At 42.4% G+C, this 15,893-nt stretch overlaps 1 long non-coding RNA gene across 1 annotated transcript; it reads left to right on the top strand.

The window, feature by feature from the left end:
* Window positions 1-6,732: 6,732 nt before the first annotated feature.
* Window positions 6,733-14,551, top strand: LOC120720799. Its single transcript, XR_005693043.1, has 3 exons — window positions 6,733-6,743; window positions 13,632-13,637; window positions 14,367-14,551. It is a non-coding gene; the product is annotated as an uncharacterized LOC120720799 (long non-coding RNA).
* The last annotated feature ends 1,342 nt before the right edge of the window (window positions 14,552-15,893 follow it).

Genomic DNA, 15,893 nt, shown 5'->3' with positions numbered 1-15,893 from the left:
TGCTGTTTGCTGCTATAGATATAATCCAGCTGATGTGGAGAACTACATGTGACACTGGATGCAGCCATGAATCTGACTGATTTCTTTCCATTTTCAAAGGTTGATGCATCAGTTAAAGTCCTTAAAAAGCTCAGAAATAAAGAGAAAGGTTGGTTAAAGCAAAGAGAGGCACTGGCAGCCTTTAAGACACTAAACAAGAGAAACAGATCAGAGAACATCAGACTGAATAAGTGGAATAAAGTGAAACAGAACTAACGCTCCCTAAGAATGGAGCTGTCAGAGGAAGAGAGCAGCAAACTGAAAGTCTCTGTTAGCTGCAGAGCTCTGAAACTTCACACAGCTTTGGATGATAACATGGAGAAAGGATGTGGGATGTTCACACTTCTGCTAGAAATCATCTTCTAGTTATTGTGACTCAGATATGACTGATTATAGATGAGGACCAAAGAAGGTTGTTACTGAGATTTGAGCTGACTTAGCTTAGCCTGTGTTTCAGCCACATGCTAAACAAACACATGTTCAGAAACTAGAAGATGTTACCTTTCAGATGAAGTCTCACACATGAACTTTGCTCCTACAGTTCATCTGCTGAAGCTTTTACATTTGGCTGGAAATCAAATAAAAACCAAAACAGCCACAAACATCAGACATGCTAACACTGTAACATTATTGGATGGAGCCCACTGAGACTGAACCACCATCATGAGTCTGACCTCTGACCTTTGACCTGTATCTACAGCACTGACCTCTGACTTTCAGCTCCACTTGTCTCTTTAGCAGGATGTTTCCCTCCCTGCTGTAGACGGTGCAGGTGTAGGTGGAGTTGTCTCCATCTGTGGGGTGTTTCAGGGTCAGATTGAGGTCTCCAGTTTTCAGCAGGTCTTCATTCATCTTTGTTCAGTTCTTGTATTCATCGTCCTGTTCTTCAGGCTGGTCAGAGCCGTTCTCATACATGTGGACCTTCCTGTCGTCTTCATCCTTCCACTCCACTTTAGCATCTTTAGGCAGACAAACTGTGGTTTTGCAGATCAGCTGGACAGACTCCACCCCTGAATCCACCCCCACCCAGGGGACTGAGAGGACAACAAAGCACAACATGAGCTGTAGTAAAGGTTACTAATGTTCTCCTTATGACCTGTTACAGAGGACTTATTTCTGTTCTTGTCCTGTTAGACCTCAGTGTAGACCACAACATTTTACTACAAACACTAGAACACACCAGAGTTATTAAAGGAAATTTACTGCAGTGGTTTGAATCACATCTGATAGATTCCAGTTTGTTCATGTAAATGAGGAGTTTTCTTCACATAGAAAATTTAGGCATGGACTTCCACAGAAAGGTCACCATTTCTGCTGACATTATACTTGGTTTTCTACAACATAATGTAAAGTTATTATACATTATTCACGTTTCTGTTCAGTTGTATTGGTTGTTTTCATTGTAACTTCTGCTGCCCTCCGCTGGTCTCTCTTGTAAAAGAGATTTTAATCCCAGTGAGACTTTTACGTGCATAAATAAAGTACACATGCAGCCTTTATGTAAGATCAATGCAGTGAAGCACGTGTGTGTGCTTCACTGCATTGATCTGTTTAGTAAAGTCATGTTGTGGAGCTGTTTCACTGATCAATGACTGAGTCTGAAGGAGGTTTTCTGACTTCTGGAACAAACCTGGAAGTTTCTCTTCAGCTCTCTGTATCAGCTGTTTGTAACTCTCAACTCCTTCAGCTTCTGGAACAAGTTTGTGTGAGCCGCAGTCAAGGAGCCACCAGAGGACACCTGCTGACCATCGGCATTATGGGTAGTGTAGTAGGAGACACTCACCTGACATGAGATAGTGCCGGAAATAATATAGAAGACCTCCAGAAACCACAAGAAGAACCAGGAGAACCAGGAGAGCTTTGGCCCAGGATGGAAATGGTTCTGTGGAGAAACATAAAACAATATCAACATGACTGCTGAACATTGACCTCAATTTCCTCCACTAACACCTGGTGTTTTTCTACATCTCTGTAAAAACTGTCCTGGTCATACAGGTGGTTACTTTTGTTTAGATACACATGAACCACCATCAGTTCAGGGTCAGAGCGAGTCCACTCCACTCTGGTGTCCTGAGGCAGGTCAGCTGTAGTTTTGCAGGGCAGAATGACAGACTCTGAGCCTTCCTCCACCTCCACCTCCACCTGGTGGTCTGAGAGGACAATAAACCACAGTATCAGGTGTAGAAGCAGCAGCAGTCACACTGATGGTAACTGAAGCACGGCTGAGTATCTACACAGCAAATCTCTGGAGTTAAATATCCTGGAGTTTATTTTTCACCTTATACTACAGTCAGTGTTGGGGAGTACTCTAAGTGGTGTAATATTTAGGTGTTCATTCACTGGGTGCTAAGGAGTCTAATTTAACACATTGCTGGTGTTGTTTGTCTGTCGACCGTTACCCCGCCTATCTGTGTTTCTTTCTTGGACTCCGACATGTAGGAGGTAAAAATACTTTATTTACTTTGGGATTTTCTGAGAGTGTAGTGATGTTATTTGTATATATTTGGTTGCATGTATGCATAAGTAAAATATAAAGTTAACTAACTACACTACATGTGTTTTCTGTATGTTATGCTGATTTGGAGATGGCAGCTAGGCTAACGCTAGTCAAAAGTTAACTAACTAACTTATCTTACTGTATTTTAAGATACACATTTCACGTTGTCAATGAAAACATTTATTTCTATTTCTTAATTTTAACACTAACGTTTAATTTAACGTTAGCTACAGTAATATTCTGTTTAGACTCATGGTAATGGCCGTATTTAACCAAAGAGAGGTGCAGCCTGCACTGATGAGATGTTGAGGTACCATTAACATCAGTTAGTTAGTCCTAAGGTGCAATTAAATTTAATTGCACCTTAGAACACACATGCATCAACACTACTATGAGCGGGTGGAGGGAGGTTTGGAGTCTTTTCTCACCCCCGTTCTCTGCGGCCTGCTGGAGCAGGGGGGGCTGGGAGGAGTTGGCCGTCCGGCTGCGGTCTGGTGTGTGGGGCCTCCCTGCTGCTGCGGAGTCGGGGTGGTCTGCCTCTCCCCACCGCAGGGAAAAGGGTAACACCACCTGGGTCTGGGTGCAGTTCCCCCCTCCAGGGGCAGGGGTACCTAGACCCGGTATGTAGAGTACGCTTGGGGAGTGTGATTGCGTATACAGCGTCTCTTTATATTTGTCTCCACGTCGGTTGAGTGTAAAGTGCACATGAGAGCATGAGGGTGGGAATGGATGTTTGTGTTTGTGTGTGCCTGTATGTCTGTGTCTATATGTCAGGTTGGGTATCAGACGCCACCTCTCTGGGGACATCTCGGGCCTTCCAAGGTTTGGAGGCCTATCTCCACCCACCACCACTTCCCCTGCCGGTGGCGGACTCCCTCAGGTGTCGGTGCGTTGGTGGTTCTTTGTATCTGGGGGTGGGCGTCCGGGTACACACCGGCTCACTCCTTGGCGGCCGCTTATTGGGGCTCACTCGGGCCATTTCGGAGGTGGGGTGCCCCCGGCCTCTCGGCCTGGGGCTCGGTCACTCAGGCGCAGCTGGCTACCGGCGGAGCCCACGGGCGCGTCACTGCAACTCCCCCTGGCTTCTGCTCCGCGGCTGCTGAATGAGCCCTCATCTGGGACTCTCCTTAGCTCTAACTGGGACAGTGGCGCAGCTGCCCCTCTGTTGGTCTTCCTTGGTCTCTTGTGTTCTGGGGGCCTCTGGATGTCTGGAGTTTTGATCTCCTCCATACCCGCTTAATACCATAAAGGACAGGGCTGTGGCCCCCCCACACCCTCTAGCAGATCATTACATGAAGGAACCTTTGGAATGCAAGCATGCTGATCCACACAGGTATGCACACAGGTGTACACATGGGTATTCACAGACGCGGACTAAAGCTTTCTTGGCTGCTGCCTCAAAGCACACTGTGCGCTGTCTATCTTGCGTGCTGAACAATATCGTCTATTATTTAGTAACTATTGATATTTATGACTAGGTAGTTTATTGTGATGGTGCTTTTTTTTTTTTTTATTATGTTGCTCTTTGTTGTTTGCTGTCTCCTCTGTTTGTTTGTTTTTTTTCTCCATACAGGTGACCCAGGAGTTTGTTTTTTTTGTTGTTTGTTGTTTTTTTTTCTCTCTTCCCCCCCTTCTCACCGTCTCTTCTCCCCTTTGGTTTTCTTTCTTTCTCTCCCCCTTTCATTCTTTCCCCCTGTTCTATTAAAAAGAAAAAAAAGATGAAAAAGGATGAACTGAAGCTCCGCCATCACATGATGTCACATGCTGCTGTTTCTGATGTCACTTAAAAAAAAAAAAAAAAAAAAAGTTAGTTAGTCCTGCTGCACACTGAGATGTGCACACAACCCTGTCTCCAGAACTGTAAAGACAAGGACACAGCAAACATGAGGTCACATTGTCTGCTAAACCTAGCCTAGCTAAATAGATTTTAGCCAGTTAAAGTTAAAGTATTTGATAAACTCTTCGTCTTCGAGCAGTGATGTATTAAATCTCCAGTTTTTTCTTGGTGTAGTATTATTCATCTGTATTAGTGTTAAAGATACAGGAGCATGATCGCTGACAGCTATAGGATGAATCTCAGTGTCTGAAATGTCGTTCAGCAGTGAGCTGCCGACCAAAAAATAATCCAGACGAGAGTAAGAGTGATGGACATGTGAGAAAAAAGTATATTCCTTACTGGTGGGGTGAAGGGAGCGCCATGCATCGCAAAGACCAAAGTCGCTCATATATTGTTTGATTATATTTGTGGACTGCCAATTACGCTGAGTTCCCGCTGTATTGAGCCTATCCATGTCTTCATTTAGTCCAAGGTTGAGGTCGCCTCCAAGAACAAGTGTGCCATCTAAGTGTTCAGAGAGTGCACTGAAAAAACCGTGAAAGAATGAGGGATCATCAACATTTGGACCATATACACTTGCAATACATAGCTTTTTATCAAGTATAGATAGTTTAATGATTAAGAATCTGCCCTCTGGATCTATAACTGTATCGAGTACTGTGAAATTAATATTTTTATGTATTAAAATTGCTGCTCCCCTTTCTCTAGAATTATAACAAGCTGAGAACACATTAGGAAACTCAGGTGTTTTAAGTTCATTCGAACCTCTAAGAGGTCTGTGGGTCTCTTGTAAAAGGACAACATCTGCCTGTAGTTTTTTGAGTTGGTTAAATATTTTTAACCTCTTTTCTCTGGAGCCAGCTCCATTTATATTCCATGTAATGAACCTCAGTGCACCCATAGATGTTTGTGTATAACTAGGGATGTATGCTGTGTGCATCGCTTAGACAGGTGGAGAGAATACGTCACTTGTTCATAAATCAGGAGAAGGAGAGAGAGAAAAAATGTGTGGCGAGATGATCCCTGAGTCTGACTTTGTGTATGCATAGTTACTAATATGAGTAGGCTTGGCTTAAGTGTGTGTGTATCCTAAACGACTGTGTGCGCTGTCTGACTGATGTAAATGTGCTGCCGTTGAGCGCATGGTGCGTATGTGTCAAAATAAAGGATGTTTGTGGATGAGTGTCGAAGCAGGTGATCGAGGCAGTGAAAGGAATAAAGAAAGAAACCAAGGACAGGGGTGAGCAGCATAAAACCAAGAGGGGGAAAAGAGAGGAGGGGAGAAAAAAAAAAAAAACGAGAAGAAAAAAAAACAGAAACAAAACGTAAACATTCCAATTAAATCACTGACGGAGAGTGACGGTGTTAATTCTGCTATGAAATCACACTTTAAGATGCGATTTGATGCTGGTAAGATAAACAGATGTTAATGCAAGTTAGTGTGAGTGGATAGGGAAATGGTGTAGCTGATTCTTATCTGGTGTGAGGTTAATACAGCCACGGAGTGATGTTGGGGTCGCGGTGGAGCTGTCCGTCCACGTACAGCCGGTCCACAGCGATGACAGCGCGGGAGCCCTGCTGGATGAAGCCGCGTCGGATTGGGAAGAGGACCCTGCGTCGTTCCAAGATCTCTTTGGGGAACTGGTCGTTCACACTGAAGTCCGTTCCTTTTAATTCCCTGCCGCGGCTTTTCACATGTTGCTTTGTTTGAAGTGGCCGAATTTGGCCACGATAGGACGTGGTCTCCCGGCCGTAGCCCGAATGGGGCCGAGGCGATGTACCCGATCGAAGACGATGTTCTTCACAGTGTCCTCCGGCAGCTTCAGGTGGGTTTTGATGAAGCTTTTTACCGTGGTCTCCGCGTCCTCTCCAGCGGCTTCTGGAATACCAGAAAATACCAGATTATCACGCATGCTACGAGCTTGTAGATCAATAACTGTTTCTTTTATTTTTTTATTTTCTCTATTGAGCTGGGTAACATTTTCTGTGAGACATTTCACCGACTCCCTTAGCGTGGCATTTTCAGCAGCAAGCTTTTCCACCTGCTGCTGGCTGAACTCCAGGGATTCTCGCAAGCATTTAAATTCTCGGTGAAGAATCTCCACCAAGGACAGCCTTGCGTCAAAACTGGACAATCGCTTGTCGATTGACTCCAGTATGTCGACAATATCTTTGCCGGCTGGCGATGTTGTGCCGGGGGAATATGCCAGGCGTTGTCTTTTCGACGACGGCGTCTCAAGTTTGGCCGGGGAAGCTGCACACTGGGTCTTCTTCATCACGAGATCCTGAAAGCACTGATCAATATAATCTTGGAGAGTCTCTAAACTCTCCCCGTTGTTCTCCAGGGTGTTGGAGATTATTTAGACAAATGTTGTTAGTTATAAGACAATTGATAAGTGTATTTGGTAATACTGAAGCTTAAAGGAATTTGTTCAAATCTAAACTACCATTTGCTTTAATTTTCCACCAAAATCTCCGGCGTCTGACGTCAGTTACAACATGAGTCGCTTACCTTGTCCGTCACTTCCGTCACTTACCTCCGACGTTATCAAATGCACTACAGAAGTTTGTATTTGCACAAGTCTGTATATGTTTGATGGCTTTATTATTCTCTGTTCAAAGACAATAAATGTGGAAAATGTCTGATGTAGTATCAGCTTCATTTAAAAATGACTGCAAACATTTAGCCAACATGTGCTGCTGTTTGTCTTACATTTCAACACTGAATGAACCCTGAAAACGTGATGGCAGCTGGCAGGTTGGAGTTCACATGAAATATCGGCTGTATGAAAACTGGAAAATATAGATGATAAAAATATGCAGCCAGACATTTGTGGACATGGATAAACTATCTGATCCAAAAAGCAGGAAGTGACACAGCTAGAAAATGAAAGTGTGTAACAGTTGAAGTCAAATGTAATGCAGAGTTGAATTTGCACTTGGATCCATCTGTGAAAGGTCCACATGTAGGGATCACATGAGTCCTGATGTTTGTCAGTCAGCTTGAAAACTCCATCTACTGTGGCTACATATACTGGGCTGGTAGCTCCATAGTGTTGGAAAGAAACTATTCAATGTGCAAATTTAAAATCATCGTCTCTTCTAACACAGGAGCCATGTTGAGTTTAGATCACAGCCGACCACCAGCAGTCTGAAATGGAAGGAAGCCCATTGACAGCCAGCAGGTCTAAACAGGAACACAGCCATTTGTATGCAATGATGTGGCTGCAGCTGACACAGGATTGGTTCAAACTAAACATCAGACGCATTTCACAGAGTTCACAAATAAACTCACGTTTTTATCTTTGAAGATAATCATAAAGTAGAATTTATGGTCCAGTAGAAACAGGAGGTTTGAGCCCTTCTGATGCAGCAGAAACAGGATTTTGAGGAAGATGTTAACAGATCAGAAAGAATTGTACACTGTGAATCAATGCAAGTCTTTCTAGATAGACAGATCTTTAATAATCCTCAGGCAGGTTCCTCTGGGACAGTCACAGATAGAAACACCGATTCTGACGTCCTTTGAAAGCCTGACTTTGAATTTTCATCACTCGTCATGTGCACAGATGTTAATTCTACATATTCCTAGTACTGAACTCTACATCAATATGAAGAAAATGCTCCTACTAATCTGCATATATGTTGATATCAAACCTTTTCCAGCACATGGATAAATCTCTATAAATCTTTCAGTCTGATCAGAATGGGCTCAGTGTTGTTATTGCAGCTCCCTGATGTTTGAAAAGCTAAATGTCCATTTTAAAGTGCTTGTGTGTAGGATTGTGTTTTCCTTCCTTTGTGCAGTTCTTACAGTTGTTACGGATTCAAAATATTGGGGATGGATACAAGAGGAAAACCAAAATAACAACACTGGTCCGGCCGGATTGAGTCAAACGATGATTTTAATGATCACACGCGTGGGAGATGGACACCGTACACAGACAGACATCATCAGATCTCAAAATGGTGGAGCATTGATCAAACTCTTATAGCCTCTGGTGCCCCCACCTTATCATAAAAGCCTAAACATTCACATGCTTTCTCTCACACAGCGCCTAAGCTACGACCTTGGCTCCCCGTTTATCTGCTCCTGCTGAGATGGGGCAGAAAACTCCAGCATGTTCTCTTCTAATCAGACAAATAAGGCGATGACTTTCTGCAAACAGTATTTCTTATAACTCAGCAGTATAATGCATCATAAAACAATATCATTCATTCACAATAAATCAGCAGTCTAATGTAATGCAAACCAGTTTAACAAATGCAATAGTTATCAGCTTCTTCTAATTCAGGAGAATAATGCAAACTAAAACTACATAATAATTCACAATCTTTAATTAGGGGCATAACATGGCATAAAATAATATTATACTCCCACACAGTAAACATGTTTGAATGTTTCCTGTTCCCCTGATGCTTCTTCCTGTTGGATAAAGTTGGTTTGAATAACATGTTCTTATAGGTTTAAATGAACTTAAATGAACTGTAATCCACTCACAAAACTGTCTCATGTTATTGGAACGATCCACATTTGCATCCATTCACGGTACATTTGACATCTGAACACGTTTGTACACATGATGAAAGGACAGATGGTGTTTGTGTGTCCTTCTTAAACTTAGTGTGGATGTTTCATCATGTAGAACGACTTAGAACAAAGTCTTTGGAACATTTGGAGAACACGTTTAGGAAAGTAACATCCTGGTAGAACATTTTCTTAAAGCAAAGCAGAGCTGCAACATGACTGTGAGGATTCAGAAGAATAAAGTCAGAATACTTTATTATTATGAAGACTAAAGTGCACCTTAATGCTGCCGATGAACACACATGTTCTTTGTGAAAGCATGTGTGAGCACAGCTGACATGCACCACACTGACCCCACTCGCCCCGTTTCTTCATCCACTTCTTGCTCTTGTGCTTGAAATGAGACGCAGCAAAAGTCAGAGGCTCTAAAATCCACACAAAGGGGGCTCGTTAGATCAGGATACTGGATGTGATCCATAGAAAACATGGAAAATACACCACTTTATTTGAAGACATAGCATCTGTGGCACTGCCTCAGTTCTGGATGTTTCCACAGACTCCTCTGTGCACCTAAAGAAAAGGTCAAAGGTCAGCAGCACATGTAGTTGGGACAATTCTTCATTTACAAACAACAGTCGCACAAACTATACTATTATTTTCCTCCAATGACGACTTTTCACTTGCAGAAATGGTCCTGTGTGATTTCCAGGCTGTGATATAAAAACTAGTTCCTAATGGCAGCGATTCACTCAGTAAACATGCGTTTCCTTCACCAACCTCACACACAGATCCAATAAGATCAGGAAGTGGGCAGTATAGTACAATATGTGTTATTTTGTGCTGCACTGCCCAAACTAAAGATCTGCTGAAGTGTTGGAAATGATCCAGATGTTTATTTTGAACGATACAGCAGAAGATCAGACATGAAAGTGGAGATAACACAGAAGACCTGCAGCAAAGGGTCAGAGGTCAGACTGGGCCCCTGGATTCAACAATGAGCCAATGATCATCAAGCAGTGACTGAAGCAGAGCCCTGACGTTCTGACATTCATCACACAGTCAGAACAAATGTCTGCTGATGACTTCATCTCATGAAACGACTGATAGATGTCAGTTCATTGATCAGCTGAGCTGCTGATCTTCATCGTCACAGAAACATTCAGCTTGTTTCAATCAGTAAATAACTCCCACTACTCCCAGTTTGAACTGTTCCCACTCAAAATGCTGTTAGAACAATGATCATTGTAGAACTTCACAAACATCACGTGTTGTTTTCCACATGTAAGATCAGCAAACATACAGAAACTTCCTGTTGCCACACACGGCCTCTAAAATCTCTTCCACAGTTTCTGTCTGAAGTCCACTCTCTGTGTCGGATCCACAGGAAACAACAAGATCTTATTAACATGGTTTTCAATGTGTCTCCTTACAAAAAGTTCAACCAATGAACAAATGTGTGTATTTGTGGAGGCCGAACAAAAGCATGACACATTTCTCTGTTTCTATAAACTGGTGTCAAACACAAATATGAAGCGTTTCATTGACAGACTCCAAAATGCCCCCACAGTGAATCAATGGGAAATCCCACAGTGTGGCAAGAGAATCTTAATGGCTCCAACATCAACACATCCACAATGTTGGATCCAGTTCTGCCTCACAGAGTTACTAAGACACACCCTCTGCCAGCATCACAACAGCTCCACTTGTTTCACCTGCCTCCTCAGCATCTGTACACCTGAAGAGAAAAGAAAGGCTCCAAAAGCTAAAATCTACAAAGGATTCATGAATTTTCATCAAACAATAACATGTTTGCCTTCCACAGTGTGCTGTTAGACACCACTGTACCTTTCTGATGGGTTTGTAGCATAAACCCATTCGTTGGAATGTTCAAGACAATTTACTACACAGCAAAAAGCAAGACACAAGTAGGCAAAGTTCTTTGTGCTACTGATGCATGAGGGAGACCACTTTACCTCTGCCATTTCAAAAAGAACAGCTTGGTAACATTTTGGCTCCAAACACTTTGTGTTTAAGTTCCTAATCTTTGTTTTCTTTGTGAAGCCGACAACATCTGGAGCTTTTTGACTCATAGAAACATCATTTTGTTCTTTAGATGACAGCAGATTGGGACTGAATAATCGATCACTATTGATTGATTGATTGAATCTTTATTTTGAACATGTTGAAAAAGTACAACAACATAGAATTAAAAGAGACAAATGAACAAAGCAAAACAAAAGGAAAACGAGCAACCACAACTACAAACTATCAAACCAATAAAGACAAACATGCTGATTTTACAGGAACTTTGTTGGAGAAGCTGTAAAGACATGAAACTGGTGGAGATCCCAAACCAGTTGATAGTGCTGGTTATTCCAAATAAAGCTGTTTCCATTTTAGATGAAATGACTTTCTGTCCTGATATATAATAAAGATGTTGTTGTTTTTGAGCCCCTGTATTAAAAGTAGATCCAGTTTAAAGTCAGCTTGAGTTTGATGTCTTTATGTCAAAGCTGCTCATGATATTGAGCTGCTGATGGAATAAAAACAGTGAAAAATCTCCTCAACATAAAAGCATGTAGTCCAGACTTAAATGTAGCCTGTTGTTAGCTGAGGTCCACACACAGTGTTTGACAGTGTAAACTGTGTGTAAGGGCTGCTGGTGGAGCTCACTAGGATGAGCAGGTGACCATGTGCCACGAGGTGGAGAGCAGCTGGCCTGGTTTGATTCTGACCCGGGCCACGCCCCCTTTCTCTCTGCTTTGCTGTCACTTATCTTCACTGCTCTGTCCAATAAAGCTGAAAAAGGCCCCGAATCAAAGAAATCTGCTGCAGCCTCTGAAATGTCTTGTTTCCTTCCCGACGGCTTTTTCACCGTCAGCCCATCAGACAGTCCAGTAGCATTTATGATGATGTCATTTTGATGAGACTGCTATGGTGGCCTCCCATGACCCCCAGCCTCATCACAGCTGAGATGCAGACATTTGAAGACATTCAGCAGACAACTGAATCACAGTACAACACAACAGTCTGTGTACAGACACACACTGACCTTTCATAGTCAAAGGAGTCAATCAAACACAGCTAGTTGAGTCATTTCTTGTGTGAGTAAAGTGAATCTAGTATTTGAAAGTCCACTTCCTGTACTTGTTGTTGAAGACTTCTTCAGTTTCTTCTCAAGGACATCAGCTGCTCGTTTGGCAGCAGAGGCAGTTAAGAAGCTTCCTGAAAAACACTGAACAGTGAGTTCACTGTGGCATATGACAGATTCAACTTTCTATGTGCAAATGTGTCTGCGTCAACCTTTCAAATGCTGTTGAATCCAAAACATCAGCGGCTCCTTGGCTGCTCACTTCATGCACTTGTAGAGGATCAAACAGCCGTCCACAAATGCTAAACATACATGAAACTATCAAAGCTGACAATCATTTCATTCCAATAACATCTAATGGTACATATATATAGACACAGGACTACCAGTAAATGGCTCTCAGCATCTGTAACAAATGAGTCCCTGTTTTCTGTAAGTGTTCAAATTGTGTGCATGTTTTAGACGTGTGTCACATGTAGAAACACAACAATCCCACAATGACACAAAGATTGGTTTGACACAACTGTGCAGCTGTAAGTTGTTTCTAATGATTCATTGAAGCTCTTCTAACATTCTGGAGACGATCAGTACATGAATCTGTTCAACACGACAACAATTTGACTTCAATGTGAACGTTTGCCATTAAATAACCTTCTTCATCCAGCTGACAGCATCCTTCATCCTATGATATGAACAGTTCCTCCTGTTGATGACAAACCTCTGACAGGATCTGCTTGAGGAGCTTTTTCATGTGCAGCTCTCTGAGCTCAGGGCTGAGCTGCTGTTTCATCTTTAAGAGCTGCTGCCTCCTCGCCGGACTTGTTCTTCTCTTCTTCTCCTAATGACACCATTTCTGCTTCATATCTTTCACTGGGCTTACAAACAGATGAAGAGTAGATCTGCTGCTGTTCACTATTTGTGTCAGTATTGAGTAATATGAAAAGACAGACACAGCACATACAGAGAAATGAAGACAGAATGTGCACCCAGTGCAGTAAATGGTCCAAATATCAGCTCTTTAGAAAATGATCCTGATTAACATGAAGCTAACATCAAATGAGAAACACAGCTTCCTTGTTTCATGTACAATAACAATCAATGAAGAGCTAATAAAGAGCTATTCTATTGTAAAATGTAAGCAGGACCCTGAACAATTAGAAAAAGCAGATTTAAAAACACTTCATGTCATCTATGCTCATTAACCTGACATTGTGCAGTTCATCTTCTCACCATCAATTAAGAGTCCGAGGACATGTTAGTGACATCAGAGCTGTACGTATTGATCTGATCAATATGGAAGTTCATGTTTCTTTGATTGATTAGTTTTTAAAAGCAGCTGTTTTTATAGAATGACAGAAACATGAGAGATGCTGAATGTCTTTAATATTTGATACACTTTGTAGTCTAAGGAGCTTGCAAAGAAAAGCGTCTGGACTTCTTTAAGTTGCTTGAAGACGTTTCACCTCTCATCCGAGAAGCTTCTTCAGTTCTAAGGTCAAATGGTGGAGAGTCCCAGATATAAACCTAGTGGGAGTGACCCCCCACAGAGGGACAAAAGGACCCCCTGATGATCCTCTAATCACCTGAGCCAAGGTGTGAAATTGGGTGTGGGTCACAATCAGCAAGGATTTTGGGTGAGCTCATTGTGAAACCTGGCCCCACCTTATCATGTGATTTCCTGAGGTCAGATGGCCCAGGATGTGAAGCGTTAAGGCATCTGGGAAGGGATCTCAAAAACTGGATTACAGATGGCAGACAGTTGGTGTCGTAAACCCCCACCAAAGATGGTACCTGCTTCATGCTGTAACAGTCACAATGGTGTGGTGTCTCTCTAAGACAACCCAAGTCGAGGGTTAATGTTGTCATCCGTATGCGCCACTGTTCTATCTATGATTGTGTGGACATGTGCTTGCATGCTAGTGCATGAGGAGGGACACCTTTGTTCGCAACGTTATGGGTTGTACGAACACTGCACTATGTTTGTTAAGCTGCAGCCGTTCAACTGAGCTTATATGGTTGATGAAGAGAAGGTATATTAAAGAACACACTGCAGAATTCCCAATGCCAGTGTGAGTGTCTATTCTTTTGGCTACCCTGCTAAGTGTTTTGCAGCCTCCTCTCAACCACTAAATGCAACCCGACGTTACAATGCCCTGGAGGACGGGGCTGTGGCTCCCCACACCCTCCAGCAGATCATTACATGAAGGAACCTTTTAAATACAAGCGCGTCCATGCTCACAGGTGTACACACGGATGCTCACACACACAAACTACACCCTTTTTGGCTCCTACCTCAAAGCACACTGTGTGTTGTCAATCTTACGTGCTGCACAATAATATTTAATATTTAGTATTTACTTTTATATTCCCATAGATCATAGAAATCAAATATTTGGATTCATTTTAATGAGCTCAGACTTGTTGGAAATGCAGAGGAGCTGGTTGTGAACTGAGCTTCAGAGAAACACAATATACTGATATTCACTGTGAAGCTTTGAGTGGAAAAAGACAGAAAAACAACATGTGGATCCTGTAATAATGGGAGCTTCCATCTTTAAAGGACTGAAGAGGAAGAACAAAAGATGCTGAAAATAAATAAAAAATACAAAAATAAGTTGACCAATATTATACATGTATGTAGAAAGGAATATTATAGTAAAACACTGATCAACAATAAACATAATATGAAGGGAATATGGGATGTTTTAAACGGTATCATTATAAATAATTCTGGACAACAAAGTTATCCTCCATAATTTATTGACAATGACAATATTATGGAAAACACTGCTTATGTGGTCAACAGCTTTAATCATTATTTTTTAAATATTGTCTCAAATCTGGCAGAACAAATTCCTGAGTCACTGCCATCAGTAGACTGCTGGTGAATGCCTGATTGATAGGAACCCTAAACTCAATGTTTCTCACAGCAGTGAAGGAAAAAGAATTAACTAACATTGTAAACATGTGTAAATATAAAACATCTACTGATTGTAATGATGTTGACATGAAAATAATTCGGAGGTGGGGTGCCCCTGGCCTCTCGGCCTGGGGCTCGGTCACTCAGGCACAGCTGGCTGCCGGCGGAGCTCACGGGCGCGTCACTGCAACCCCCCCTGGCTTCTGCTCCGCGGCTGCTGAGTGAGCCCTCATCTGGGACTCTCCTCAGCTCTTACTGGGACAGTGGCGCAGCTGCCCCTCTGTGGGTCTTCCTTGGTCTCTTGTGTTCTGGGGGCCTCTGGATGTCTGGAGTTTTGATCTCCTCCATACCTGCTTCATGCCCTGGAGGACGGGGCTGTGGCCCCCCCACACCCTCTAGCAGATCATTACATGAAGGAACCTTTTAAAAAGACAAGCGCGTCCATGCTCACAGGTGTACACACGGGTGATCACACCCACAAACTACACCCTTTTTGGCTCCTACCTCAAAGCACACTGTGTTCTGTTGATCTTATGTGCTGCACAATAATGTTTAATATTTAGTATTTACTGTCGTATTCCCATATATCATTGTGATGTTGTTTATTCTATTACTCTTGTTCTCTTCTGCTTGTTTTCCTTTTTCTTTCTCAGCAGGTGATCCAGGTGATCAATATATGCATTTTCTTTTTTTCTTTTTTTTTCTGCCCATTCTGTTGGTTTTTGTCTTTTGCCCTTCTCCCCCGTCCCTCTTCTCAGCTGTTTCTCTTTCCCTCTTTCTTTCTCCCCTTCTTTCCCCCCAGTCAAGTCTGTCCCGTATTCAGCAAGTGAAAATAAAATAAACAATAAAAGGTGAATCAAATAGACCATTATGGCAAGGCTGGGATGGTCAATTTGGTAAAGTAAATCCGTTGGGCATCTTTCTTTGCCTTTAGACAATAATTCTGATGCAAAAGAGCCAAACGGGACAGGCAAAAAAAAA

The sequence above is a fragment of the Simochromis diagramma genome, unplaced genomic scaffold (genome assembly GCF_900408965.1).
Source record: "Simochromis diagramma unplaced genomic scaffold, fSimDia1.1 OVJJ01000599.1, whole genome shotgun sequence".
NCBI lineage: Eukaryota > Metazoa > Chordata > Actinopteri > Cichliformes > Cichlidae > Simochromis > Simochromis diagramma.
This window is presented reverse-complemented; position numbering and strand designations above follow the sequence as displayed.